At 42.4% G+C, this 8,695-nt stretch overlaps 2 non-coding genes across 2 annotated transcripts; both read left to right on the plus strand.

The window, feature by feature from the left end:
• The first annotated feature begins 1,580 nt into the window (after window positions 1–1,580).
• Window positions 1,581–1,779, plus strand: LOC144498022 (U2 spliceosomal RNA). The gene has a single exon (XR_013498608.1). It is a non-coding gene; the product is annotated as a U2 spliceosomal RNA (small nuclear RNA).
• Window positions 1,780–1,902: 123 nt separating this feature from the next.
• Window positions 1,903–2,093, plus strand: LOC144498023 (U2 spliceosomal RNA). The gene has a single exon (XR_013498609.1). It is a non-coding gene; the product is annotated as a U2 spliceosomal RNA (small nuclear RNA).
• The last annotated feature ends 6,602 nt before the right edge of the window (window positions 2,094–8,695 follow it).

Genomic DNA, 8,695 nt, shown 5'->3' on the forward strand with positions numbered 1-8,695 from the left:
TCCAACAGGTTTATTTGGTAGCACAAGCCTCAAGCTTTCAGAACACTGCCCCTTCATCAGGTGAGTGGGAGTTGTGTTCACAACAGGGCATATATAGACACATATATATGTGACAATGTCCCACCTTGGAACGCAGGTTCATTGTGGTGTATATTTGTTTGGAATAATGTATTGTGAAGAGCCACATTCAACTTGGTGAGAAAACAGTTCAGTCTTCATGTAAACAATTAATATAGAGTTTTTAGAAGAAAAATATACAACAAGAAAAACTACAATACACAATGAAATTGAGTACACATAATTAAACACATACCGTTTCTCTGAGATTTCTCTCATTCCCTGAACTCACTGCGACACCCCTTTTTTTTGGAACAACATCCAACATTGTATCTCTATGCCAAATCCAGCTCATAGTTACCATACAGTACAGCTTAGATGATCAAGTCTGGGAAACGGTTTCTTGTTGGTTCGATGAGGGTACAAATTTGCATCTGAATTTCTGCAATATGTCTTGGCTCTGAATCTTAGATGAAAAACTGGCCTCTCCCTAGTCCCTCTGGCTGTTATGTGGAATGAGCGTCTCGGGCTGAAGATGGAAACCTTGCCCCTCGATCTGTTGGATGTTGCTAGCCTCACGGGCTGTCGGATGTTCTGGCCTGAGGATGCTGGCAATTATACCATTTAGCCTCTCTTGTATTTCATTCTGTGGATTTGGCTGTCTGGATCTCAAATTCTTTAACTCTAGAAATTAGCATATGTATGCCTCCACTGATCCCGGTAAGCTAGGTAAGGGCAGCATGGTTAGGACTGCTGCCTCACAGCGTCAGGGACCTGGGTTCGATTCCCGGCTTGGATCACTGCCTGTGTGGAGTTTGCATGTTCTCGCTATGTCTGCATGGGTTTCCTCTGGGTACTCTGGTTTCTTCCCGCAGTCTGAAAGATGTGCTGGCTAGGTGTATTGACCCGGCAATGTGGCGACTAGGGGAATTTCACAGTAACTTCATTGCAGTGTTAATGTAAGCCTTATTTGTAACTAATAAACTTTACTTTACTTTTTCTACTAATGGGGGCAATTTACATCTGCTTCTGTCTAGATGCCAGCTCATCTTGTTACTGGGTAAATCGCAGCTCATCATGCCTTTCGAATGCTGGCTGCTCCTGTTGCTATGCAGATTTCTACCTGTTGCTGGGCAAATCGCATCCTACCATGCTTTTTAAAATTCTGTTTCTGCTATTGCTAGGCAGTTTCCTGACATGGTGCCCACTTGTTTGAGACCCACCATGAGGGAAAACCACCTAGCCTCTACCCTGTCAAACCCCCTCAGAATATTGTATGCTTTAATATGATCACCTCTCATTCTTCTAAACTCAATGAGTATAGACATAACCTGTTCAACCTTTCCTCGTAAGCCAACCCCTTTATCCCAGAAATCAACTTCGTGAAACTTTTTTCAGCTGTCCCCAATGCATGTATATCTCTACTTTTAAAGTGTGGTCTCACCAATGCCCTGCATTGCTGTAGCAACTATTTCCCTACTTTTATACTCCAATATTCCAAACTGGTTGTAATGAAAGTGAACATCGTTTCTCGGCCTTTTGGCTAAGATCAAGTGTAGTATCGACATGCTGTACTTCATTGAAGTCATTAGGTTACATTTTAGCTTCATTTGAAGCAATTTTTAAAAGCGGCATCTCAGCCTTTTGGCTAAGATGCAAATGAGATCAAGCCTTGGAGGAGGAGCTATGCCTACTCCAATCAGCTTGGATCATGTAGACCAAGCCCAAGACAGGAGGTGAGAGCCCTGTCTTGTCAGCTTGGATCGGGAATGTCTCAACTTGTTGAGACTCTGAATTGGACTTGATTTGATTGAATTGGAATAAAAATATTTTTAAAAAGTGAACGTCGCTTCTCGGCCTTTTGGCTAAGATCAAGTGTAGTATCGACATGCTGTGCTTGGTTGAAGTCATTGGGTTACATTTTAGCTTCATTTGAAGCAATTTTTAAAAGCGGCATCTCGGCCTTTTGGCTAAGATGCAAATGAATCAAGCCTTGGAGGAGGTGCAATGCCTACTCCAATCAGCTTGGATCTTGTAGATCCAGACAGCAGGTGAGAGTCCTGTCGTGTCAGCTTGGATCGGGAATGTCTCACTTGTTGAGACTCTGAATTGGACTTGATTTGATTGAATTGGATTTTAAAAAAGTGAACATTCTGCTTGCCTTCCTAGTTACTTGTTGCATATATATCCTTTTTTAGGTGATTCATTTATAAGAATGCCCAGATCACACTGTGCTGCAACATTCTGTAGTATCTCTCCATTTAAATATTTTTCCTTCCAAAATGGATAACCTCACATTTTCCTATATTATACTCCAACTGCCATTTTATCCCCCCTCATTTAACCAATCTCTTTCCTTTTGCAGTCTCTGTGTCCTCACAACTTCCTTTCCCACCTATCCTTGTATTGTCAGCAAATTTGTCTACAATACACTCAGTTCCTTCATCCAAGTCATTAATATAGATTATAAAAGCTGACGGGAGGGGACTGTTAGCTAATTGGCTAGATAGCTAGAATGTGGTTCAGAATACACTAACTGTGCAGGTTTGATTTCTGTTCGGGCTAACGTAGGCTTGGGACACTTCATTTGGGCTTGAGATTTTTCGAAAATGTTTTATCTCAGTAGAAGCCACCCGTACACTTTTTTGAGGAGAATTTTTGGTGCAGAGCTTTCCACTTTGTTTTGGTGCTTCACGTCTGTTTCTATGTAAGAAATGAGTTCAGCAATGGGTCAAACAATCCCTTTGTACATTTCTGAATTTATGAACAAAAGATTTGGTATCACCAGGGGGCATTCTGCGCAACAAAGCGTTTTACTTTCAAAGGGTCTGTGAGCTTTATTAGGGAACAATTAGACCAGTATTTGTCAGATCAATATTTGTATAGTTCAATGCCCGTTCTTTAAGCTCAAGTTATACTCCATCTCATTCTGCCCAGCAAAGAGGGAACCCAATTTTCAAAATTCAGCAAAGTCCGAGATTAGGGAAGAAATTGCTGGAAATCACCAAACTCGGGTAGAATTATTAAAGAGAAGGGACAGATTTGGCATTTCGGGTGTGTACTCTTTATTTTACATGAGCATTAAAAATACAAATAGAAAATGCTGGAAATACGCCATGGACCTGGCAGTATCAGTGGAGTGAGAAACCGAGTCAATGTTTCAGGTTGATTAACTTTCTTCAAAGCTGGGAAAGTTCAAAATGTTGTTGGTTTAAAGAAAGTGAAAGGGGGTTATGGTGTAGTTGGGGGTAAAAAAAAACAAAAGGGAAGGTCTGTGATAGGATGGAACACAGGAGAGATTAAATTACAATAGGCTTTGTGGTACAAAACCAAAGGGACAAGCGAAGAAACAAAGGGAATATGTGTAGAGTAGGTGTAAATGGCAGAGTAATGATTGGATGCTATCTAAAAGCAAAATTAAAAAAAAGAAAAATACGAGAGTGAAAAATCCAAGTCGGAAAAGGAAACGCAGTGGGGATAGAAGTTATGACTTAAAGTTGTTGAACTCTACATTGTGTCAGGAAGGCAGTAAAGTGCCCAGTCTAAAGATGAGGTGCTGCTCTTTGAGCTTGCATTGAATTCCAGGAGACCAGAGGACAAATTAATGCGAGAGCGAGGTGGTGAGTTAAAATGCCAGGATAACTGGGAGCTGGGGATCTTGCTTGCGAATTGAACAGAGACCTTCCACAAAACAATTACCCAGTCTATTTGGTCTTCCTGATGTAAAGACCACATCATGAGCAGCAAATGCAGTGTGCTAAACTGAAAGGAGTAAATGTAATTCATGGTTTCAACTGGAAATGAGAAGGGAGGAACTAAAGGAATCTGTGTTGCATCTCTTGAGTTTGCATGGAAAGGTGCTGTCGGAAAGGTGCTGTCAGAAAGGGAGAGGCTGTTGGGGGTGACTAGGGAGAGTGTCAAAGGTGAGGGGCGGGGGGAAATAGTCCATTCAGAATGCCGAAAATGGTGGGGAGGGGAAGATGTGTTTGGTTTCAATGTGTTAGAGGTGGTGGAAATGACTGATCTGTTGAATATGGAAGCAGGTGGGGTTAACAATGCTTCTGAGAAGGAAGGAAAAGGGTGAGAGCGAAAGTGCATGAAATGGAATGGACACAGCTGAGGGCCATTGTCAACCATGGGGCAGGGGGGGTTGGTGCATCCTTTGTTTTGGAAGAAGGAAGAAGCATCATAAATGTTGGTATGGATGTTGTAACATCAAAAGAGTTGCAATGGAGTTGGAAAAATTGGGAGAATAGAATAGCATCCTTAGAGTAATTGGGGTATGAGGAAGTATAGCCAAGATATTTATCAGAATCAGTGGACTTATGGACCGATATTGGTTCATAACCTACCTCCAGAAATGGAAACAGAAATCAAGCAAGGGAGAGCCTGAATTGGGCCATATGAAAGAGAAGAAATTGGTAGCAAGGTTGAAGAGATTCTCCAGTTCAGGGTGAAAGCAGGAAATGGCAATGATACAATCATTACTGTACTGGAAATAGAACTGAAGGAGACTGCCCGAGGAGGACATGAACAAAAAAAGCATTATTATTGAGAATAATATTTTAAAAATAAATTTAGGCCCTTTATTTTATTTCAGTGCTGAGTCAGAAATTGTTCACAGCAATAACATTGGGCACAATATTACAATCCCAATCTGATATGATTGTTGTGTGTGAAGTTACTTTGCTTGTCCTGTAATTGCGCTTTATGGACAATCATAAGTGTGTTGTGTGGTGCTGAGAATGACATGTTAACTCAAGACTCCTCCAGGGCTGCCTGCTAACTTGCAGTTAATTGGCAGAACGTAAGAACTTGGAGCAGGAGTAGGCCATCTGGCCCCTCGAGCCTGCTCCGCCATTCAGTAAGATCATGGCTGATCTTTTTGTGGACTCAGCTCCACTTACCCACCCGCTCACCATAACCCTTAATTCCTTTGCTGTTCAAAAATTTATCTATCCTTGCTTTAAAAACATTCAATGAGGTAGCGTCAACTGCTTCGCTGGGCAGGGAATTCCACAGATTCACAATACTTTGTGTGAAGAAGTTCCTCCTCAACTCAGACCTAAATCTGCTCCCCCTTATTTTGAGACCATGCCCCCTAGTTCTAGTTTCACCCGCCAGTGGAAACAACTTCCCTGCTTCTATCTCATCTATTCCCTTCATAATCTTTTATGTTTCTATAAGATCTCCCCTCATTCTTCTGAATTCCAATGAGTATAGCCCCAGTCTACTCAGTATCTCCTCATAAGCCAACCCTCTCAACTCCGGAATCAACCTAGTGAATCTCCTCGGCACCCCCTCCAGTGCCAGTATATCCTTTCTTAAGTAAGGAGACCAAAACTGTACACAGTACTCCAGGTGTGGCTTCACCAGCACCTTATAAAGCTGCAACATAACCTTGCTGTTTTTAAACTCCATCCCTCTAGCAATGAAGGACAAAATTCCATTTGCCTTCTTAATTACCTGCTGCACCTGCAAACCAACTCCTTGTGATTCTTGCACAAGGACACCCAAGTCCCTTTGCACAGCAGCATGCTGCAATTTTTTACCATTTAAATAATAGTCCATTTTGCTGTTATTCCTACCAAAATGGATGACCTCATTTACCAACATTGTACTCCATCTATCAGACCTTCACCTACTCACTTAGACTATCTATATCCCTTTGCAGACTTTCAGCATCCTCTGCACACTTTACTCTGCCACTCATCTTGGTGTCATCTGTGAATTTTGATGCACTACACTTGGTCCCCAACTCCAAATCATCTATGTAAATCGTAAACAATTGCGGTCCCAACACTGATCCCTGAGGCACACCACTAGTTACTGATCGCCAACCAGAAAAACACCCATTTACCCCCATTCTTTGCGATCTATTAGTTAACCAATACTCTGGCCGTGCTAATACATTACACTGTACACCTTTATCTTGTGTAGCAGTCTTTGGTGCGACACCTTGTCAAATGCCTTCTGGAAATCCAGATACACTACATCCACAGTTCCCCATTGTCCACTGCACATATAATGTTCTCAAAGAATTCCACCAAATTAGTCAAACATGACCTGCCCTTCACGAACCCACGCTGCGTCTTATCAATGGGACAATTTATATCCAGATGTCTCGCTGAAGGAGGTTTTGGGATAATGAGTTTTGGGGTGAGCAGGGGTGTACAGGGCAGAAAGCCTGCAATTTTCTGTTGTGCTACTGAAGGAACATGCTAGGCCCTGAAAAGGAAAGCTTTTAGGTTATCACATTTCTGCTGTCTGTTCATCTAGTTCAGCCTGGCGGGAAGGAGATTGCAGCTGCCCAGTTCAGACCCTGGTTAAAATGCAATCAAAGTTTCATTGACATATAGAACATCAAGTTGTATAAATACATGAAGAAAACCACCCTCACGCACCCTAATGTGCTTTCGGCAGGTTCTTTATCTGCCTTAAGGAGCCCTGCAGCTTGAAATGTCTCAAATTTTGAGAACCAACATGTTCTCCGCCTGTTTCCACTGAACAAGAAATCAACCCTTTGTACCTACTTTCTTCAAATTTTCTCAATTTTTCTTCACCCCCTCCCCCTTCAGGAAACATTGGCTCAAGCTGGGGTTCGAGAAGCGATCCAGCAAAGATTCACCAGAATGATTTTGATTTGATTTATTGTCACATGTATTAACATACAGTGAAAAGTATTGTTTCTTGTGCGCTATACAGACAAAACATACCGTTCATAGAGAAGGAAATGAGAGTGTGCAGAATAGTGTTACAGTCATAGCTAGGGTGTAGAGAAAGATCAACTTAATGCAAGCTAGGTCCATTCAAAAGTCTGACAGCAGCAGGGAAGAAGCTGTTCTTGAGTCGGTTGGTATGTGACCTCAGACATTTGTATCTTTTTCCCGAAGGAAGAAGGTGGTAGACAGAATGTCTGGGGTGCGGGGATCTTGCATGAACTTGGTTGAATTCCCCTGAGTTTGGAAGGTTAAGGAATGATCTAATTAAGATGTTTCAGATAATAGGATTCAAGAGTACAGAGCAATGATTTCCACTGATGGGAAGAGAATCCAAACAAGGAAAAATCAGAGCTAGGCTATTTAGAAGTGATATTTGGAAGGACTCCAATTATAGTGAAAATCTGGATTTCCCTGCCCCAACAAAAGGATTCCGATGCTGGGTCAAGTTTTCAAGACATTGTGGTGGACTTCAGTTGTGCCTTTGTCATGCCTGGACACATCCCCTGCCGGCTTGACTCCTCCCCTTGTCACCTAGTATAAAGGTGGCTGTTTCCTCCCCTTTGTTCAGTTCGGGTCGGTTGTCTGTTGGGATGTGCTCCTGGTTCTGTAATGAATAAAAGCCTACAGTTGTATTGGCACACAAGTAGTCTTTTGCCTAATTGATAGCGCATCAGACATATTGGAAGATTTTTGCTGGATGAAGGTATCGAGGTATATGAATCAAAGCTGAGTCATCGAACATAGAAAAAAGAACATTACAGCACGGTACAGGCCCTTTGGCCCTCGATGTTGCGCCGACCAGTGAAACCAATCTAAAGCCCCTCTAACCTACACTATTCCAATATCATCCATATGTTTATCCAATAACCATTTGAATGCTCTTAATGTTGATGAGTCCACTACTGCTGCAGGCAGGGCATTCCATGCCCTTACTACTCTCTGAGTAAAGAACCTACCTCTAACATCTGTCCTATATCTCTCACCCCTCAATTTAAAGCTATGTCCCCTCGCGTTGGCCATCACCATCCGAGGAAAAAGGCTCTCACTATCCACCCTATCTAATCCTCTGATCATCTTGTATGCCTCTATTAAGTCACCGCTTAACCTTCTTCTCTCTAACGAAAACAACCTCAAGCCCCTCAGTCTTTCTTTATACGATCTTCCCACCATACCAGGCAACATCCTGGTAAATCTCTATCAATAAAAGCTAACACACCGTATGCCTTCTCAACAACCCTATCAACCTGGGTGCCACCTTTCAGGGATCTATGCACATGGACACCCAGATCCCTCTGTTCATCCACACTACCAAGTATCTTACCATTAGCCCAGTACTCTGTATTCCTGTTACTCCTTCCAAAGTGAATCACCTCGCACTTTTCTGCATTAAACTCCATTTGCCACCTCTCAGCCCAGCTCTGCAGCTTATCTATGTCCCTCTGTAACCTGCCACTTCCCTCCGCACTGTCTACAACTCCACCGACTTTAGTGTCATCCGCAAATTTACTAATCCATCCTTCTACGCCCTCATCCAGGTCATTTATAAAAATGACAAACAGCAGTGGCCCCAAAACAGATCCTTGCGGTACACCACTAGTAACTGAACTCCAGGATGAATATTTCCCATCAACCACCACCCTTTGTTTTCTTACAGCTAGTCAATTCCTGATCCAAACCACTAAATCACCCTCAATCCCATGTGTCCGTATTTTCTGCAATAGCTTACCATGGGGAACCTTATCAAACGCTTTGCTGAAATCCTTCTACACCACATCAACCGCTTTACCCTCATCCACCTCTTTGGTCACCTTCTCAAAGAACTCAATAACGTTTGTGAGGCACGACTTACCCTTCACAAAACCGTGCTGACTATCCCTAATCAAATTATTCCTTTCCAGGTGATTATAAATCCTATC

The sequence above is a fragment of the Mustelus asterias genome, chromosome 8, assembly GCF_964213995.1.
Source record: "Mustelus asterias chromosome 8, sMusAst1.hap1.1, whole genome shotgun sequence".
Classification (NCBI taxonomy): Eukaryota; Metazoa; Chordata; class Chondrichthyes; order Carcharhiniformes; family Triakidae; genus Mustelus; species Mustelus asterias.